Below are 6000 nucleotides of genomic sequence, written 5' to 3'. Positions count from 1 at the left end.
GTCTCGAGGTAACAAAAGTAAATGAATGGAGAAAGGAGCCATAGCTTCCTGAGATCTTGTCCAAAACCTTCAGCAAAACTGTTTAATGGTGATTACTATCGTGTCCAATTTTTGATTATGAGAGTCTAGTAACTGATCTATGCTCACAGTGCTTGATTAATTAAGCCTGGGCATGAACTCTGAGCTAAGTAAACACTGGAAGCTTGAGCCAGGATAAGTGTTAGTGCAGACATTTTGGGGGGAATTTTCCTGTCCCACCCACCACAGGAATTGTTGAGAATGGAGGGGTGTGGAAGCAGGGGGGTGGGGAGCAGAGGGAGTGGGGGAAAGTGGGGGTGGGGGGGGAGCAGAGGGAGTGGGGGAAAGTGGGAGTGGGGGTGGGGGGGGAGCAGAGGGAGTGGGGGAAAGCGGGGGTGGGGGGGGAGCAGAGGGAGTGGGGGAAAGCGGGGGGGGGAGTGGGGGGGGTGGCAGGAGCGGGGGGTGGGGGGAGCGGGGAGGGGGTGGGGAGAGCAGGGAGATGGGGGTGGGGGGTGCTGGTTGGTGGCCGACCATGCCGGATAATCCCGTTTTTGGTTTTTGCAGAGTTTTTTTAAAAATTCTTCAAACTCCCTTTTTGTCAAATATATTTTTATTGAAGATTCATTCATGTTATGAAAATTATGCAACAAACTCTCAAAGATCAGTAGAGTATAGCAAGATTATTTTCAAACAAATACTTGTCAGAAGAAAGGCAAAAAAGGAATATTACCAACACAATTGGTTCAGATTATTAATTGTATCCACAGTCTCTTACCACACAAAGGATATATTGAGGGATGGGGAGGACATCAGCATAACAGGATACAACTGCAATTGGCTCAGCAGTGCACAACCAAGTTCACAGGGTGACGATGACAGAGCCACAGAACTTATGGAAAAGCTTGCAGGAGTAAACTAGACAATGCGGCGCCCATAGCTTTAACGGTTCCAAACTTTATGGAATATATCTGATTTAGCCTGAATTAAACAAGTCAAAAATTGCATTAGTATACATTCCAGAATGGATTCATGCCAATTCCAAATTGTAGGGGGTTATCACTAATCCATGAGCAAAGGGTATTCTTCCATGTTGCAAATGTTAAGATATTGTACAGGTTGCCCATTCGCATTACTGACCTTTCCATCTGGGAGACCCAGTATCAAGTGCAAGGAGTCGAACTCCAAGGCCGTATCACAAATCCTCTCAAGTGCTATAAGAACATTAAACCAATAGGCTTTAATCTTGACACAGGATCAAAAACAATGCAGGTAATCCCCCATGTCCAACCTGCACTGCTGGCTAAATGAAAATATGGTGGGGTCAAATCGGTGCAGCAAGCTTCGAGTAATATGTAGACAGTGCAATATCTTAAGTTGAGTTTCTTTTGTTCTATTATGGATGGAAATTTTATTAGCAAATTTCCAAATATCACCCCCTGTCTCCTCGTCAATGTTCATTACGAGGTCTCTCTTCCCAAGTCCACAGCATGTCCATTGTATTATCACAAGGTCTGGAGCATAGAGTGTCTTAGAATTTATTAACTAAATGCCTTCGTCCTATAGATAGCAGGATATTTTCCATCGGGGAAATCTCAGCATCAAAAAGATAGTCTTATTAATGATAAAGTCCCTAAGTTGCAAATGTTCAATAAAAAGGAGCCTTTTGGACTCACAAACTATTGACATTGTTGCTCAAAAGATAACAGGGTATCATCAAACACATCCCCTAGTCTACAAAGACCTCTATCCCTCCAAATATTTATGGGTGGCACGGTGGCACAGTGGTTAGCGCTGCTGCCTCACAATGCCAAGAACTCGGGTTCGATTCCCAGCTTGGGTGACTGTGTGAAATTTGCACATTCTCCCCATGTCTGCGTGGGTTCCTTCTGGGTGCTCCGGTTTCCTTCCACAGTCCAAAGATGTGCGGGTTAGGTGGATTGGTCATGCTAAATTGCCCCTTAGTGTCAGGGAGGCTAGCTAGGGTAAATGCATGGGGTTATGGGATAGTGCTTGGGTGAGATTGTGGTTGGGGCAGATTCGATGGGCCAAATGGCCTCCTTCTGCACTGCATGATTCTATGATTCTATATCGGATCCATAAAACCTGGCAGTAAATCCGGATTACCCTGATTTGGCGAAAGAGCAGAAGTTAAATGAGATCTCCCCTCCAACTCACAGACCATCCTCCAAGCCTTTAGAGTGTTAATAACAATAAGATTATCACACTTATCCAACACCACCTTAGGATCTGTAAGAAATAAAAGTGACTGCAAGGAGTGCAAGGACTGATCAACTTCAACATTAAGACATATGGAGGAAGGGTTTCCCCTAAACCATTCATATATATATATCTAAATGGAAAGCTAACTGTTACATCTTAATACTTGGCATAGCTCGCCTTCCTTTAGAACCAGACAACTGCAGCTTAGCCAACTTTAAATAAAGTTTCTTATTCTTCCAAACGAAGGAGCTAAATGACCCATAAATTTCCTTAATGCCTTTATCAGACAATAAGATTGGTGATAATTGCAAAGGCTAAAGTAGCCTAGATAACACTTTCATCTTAATCAAGGCAATTATACCCAACCAGGAAATCAGTAAAAATGACTAATGGTGTAAGTCCCACTTAATGGAGGCCAGTAATGAAGGAACGTTTGCCTTATATGGCTGCTGAAAACCAGGGGCAATAGAAATGCCCAGATAAGTAAACACTGATGGGGACCATCTGCAGGGAAAACAAGAAGAAGGAAGGGGTTTACCCCTTAACTTGCCCAGGGACAAACCGTCCAATTTCGCAAAGTTAAAGTTATAACCCGAAAAAGACTAAGGCCGGAATTTTATTGCCCCGCCTGCCACAGGAATCTGAGGGGGCGAGGTGCGGACAATGGACAGGTCCGTTGACCGCAAGCTCGCCCCAAGACCGGAAAATCCCACCCAAGGTCAATAGACCTTTGCATGATCCTGTCCAGCCTGCTATGATTCCCATGGCGAGTGGGACGGGAAAATTCCGCCCTAAATCTCGCTACCACATCAGTAATAGCAGGAACAGAGACTCTCCGCTCGGAGACAAACAGTGACACATCATTCACATAGAACAAAGTTTTGTGCTGCTTATCTCTACTGGACAATCTCATAGGTGTCCCGTCTCATGACCTCTGCCAAAGTTTTAATACTTAGAGCAAACAAAAAAGGAGACAGATGACATCCCTGCCTAGTCCCTCTCTGAAGGGTAAAATTCTCAGACCTATAACCATTTGTAAGGACTGCTGCCATTGATTTCTTACAGAGTCTTCGCAAAGTCCCCTCCGAATCCAAATTTATGCAACCTATAGAACAATTAATTTCATGCCATTCTATCGAAGGCTCTTTTGGCATTTAGGGAGATCACTATTCCATCTAAAGCATGCTTTTAGATAATATTCAGCAATCTCCTAACATTATTGCATGAGTTCTGACCCTTAGGAAATCCGGTCTGATCACCCTGATTAATCACAGGAAGGATCTTCTCCAGACGCATCGCCCGAAGCTTGGACATCACTTGCAGATCAACGCTCAATAAAGAAATACACTGCTCAGGATTCCTGCCCAGTTTCATGAGGAACATATATTTGCCTCCCAAAGCAACTGCAGTAGCAGTTCTACACCAAATGAGTGATTATACATAACAACTAGTGGATCTATAGAACATAGAACATAGAACAGTACAGCACAGATCAGGCCCTTCGGCCCATGATGTTGTGCCGAGCTTTATCTGAAACCAAGATCAAGCTATCCCACTCCCTATCATCCTGGTGTGCTCCATGTGCCTATCCAATAACCGCTTAAATGTTCCTAAAGTGTCTGACTCCACTATCACTGCAGGCAGTCCATTCCACACCCCAACCACTCTCTGCGTAAAGAACCTACCTCGGATATCCTTCCTATATCTCCCACCATGAACCCTATAGTTATGCCCCCTTGTAATAGCTCCATCCACCCGAGGAAATAGTCTTTGAACGTTCACTCTATCTATCCCCTTCATCATTTTATAAACCTCTATTAAGTCTCCCCTCAGCCTCCTCCACTCCAGAGAGAACAGCCCTAGCTCCCTCTACCTTTCCTCATAAGACCTACCCTCCAAATCAGGCAGCATCCTGGTATATCTCCTCTGCACTCTTTCCAGCGCTTCCAAATCCTTCTTATAGTGAGGTGACCAGAACTGCACACAATATTCCAAATGTAGTCTCACCAAGGTCCTGTACAGTTGCAGCATAACCCCACGGCTCTTAAACTCCAATCCCCTGTTAATAAAAGCTAACACACTATAGGCCTTCTTCACAGCTCTATCCACTTGAGTGGCAACCTTTAGAGATCTGTGGATATGGACCCCAAGATCTCTCTGTTCCTCCACAGTCTTCAGAACCCTACCTTTGACCCTGTAATCCACATTTAAATTAGTCCTACCAAAATGAATCACCTCACATTTATCAGGGTTAAACTCCATTTGCCATTTTTCAGCCCAGCTTTGCATCCTATTTATGTCTCTTTGCAGCCTACAACAGCCCTCCACCTCATCCACTACTCCACCAATCTTGGTGTCATCAGCAAATTTACTGATCCACCCTTCAGCCCCCTCCTCTAAGTTATTAATAAAAATCACAAAGAGCAGAGGACCAAGCACTGATCCCTGTGGCACTCCGCTAGCAACCTGCCTCCAGTCCGAAAATTTTCCATCCACCACCACCCTCTGTCTTCGATCAGATAGCCAGTTACCTATCCAATCAGCCAACTTTCCCTCTATCCCACACCTCCTTACTTTCATCATAAGCCGACTATGGGGGACCTTAACAAACGCCTTACTAAAATCCATGTATATGACATCAACTGCCCTACCTTCATCAACACACTTAGTTACCTCCTCAAAAAATTCAATCAAATTTGTGAGGCACGACTTGCCCTTCACGAATCCGTGCTGACTTTCCCGGATTAATCCGCATCTTTCTAAATGGTCATAAATCCCATCCCTAAGGACCTTTTCCATCAATTTACCAACCACCGAAGTAAGACTAACCAGTCTATAATTACCAGGGTCATTTCTATTCCCTTTCTTAAACAGAGGAACAACATTCGCCACTCTCCAGTCCTCTGACACCATCCCCGTGGACAGTGAGGACCCAAAGATCAAAGCCAAAGGCTCTGCAATCTCATCCCTTGCCTCCCAAAGAATCCTAGGATACATTTCATCAGGCCCAGGGGACTTATCGACCTTCAGTTTATTCAAAACTACCAGTACATCCTCCCTCCGAACAACTATTTCCTCCAGCCTATTAGCCTGTAACACCTTCTCTTCCTCAAAAACATGGCCCCTCTCCTTGGTGAACACTGAAGAAAAGTATTCATTCATCACCTCGCCTATCTCTACTGACTCCATACACAAGTTCCCACTACTGTCCTTGACCGGCTCTAACAACAAACCTTTGAATTCCTTGAAGAATGCACACCAAAAACCATCAGACCCAGGTGCCTTACCAGGTGGAAGCTGCTTTATGACAGAGACCATCACCTCCCCAGAGATCAGATCAAAACTGTTCTCAGATCTTCTAAGAAAGAGGAAAATTTTTTTTATTATTGTCTCAAGTAGGCTTACATTAACACTGCAATGAAGTTTCTGTGAAAATCCCCTCGTTGCCACACTCCGGCGCCTGCACACTGAGGGAGAATTTAGCATGGCCAATGCACCTAACCTGCACGTCTTTCAGACTGTGGGAGGAAACTGGAGCACCCGGAGGAAATGCACGCAGACACAGGGAGAAAGTGCAGACTCCACACAGGCAGTGACCCAAGCCGGGAATCGAACCCGGGTCCCTGTGCTGTGAGGCAGCAGTGTTAACCACTGTGCCACTCTAGAAGCTCAAGAGAAGAGAAGAAATGCCTCATCAGTAACGGAGCAACCTCTGCTTGTTCTGATTCATAAAAAATGGCATAATATCTCTTAAAAACCTAA

This window comes from Mustelus asterias, chromosome 13 (genome assembly GCF_964213995.1).
Source record: "Mustelus asterias chromosome 13, sMusAst1.hap1.1, whole genome shotgun sequence".
Classification (NCBI taxonomy): Eukaryota; Metazoa; Chordata; class Chondrichthyes; order Carcharhiniformes; family Triakidae; genus Mustelus; species Mustelus asterias.
This window is presented reverse-complemented; position numbering follows the sequence as displayed.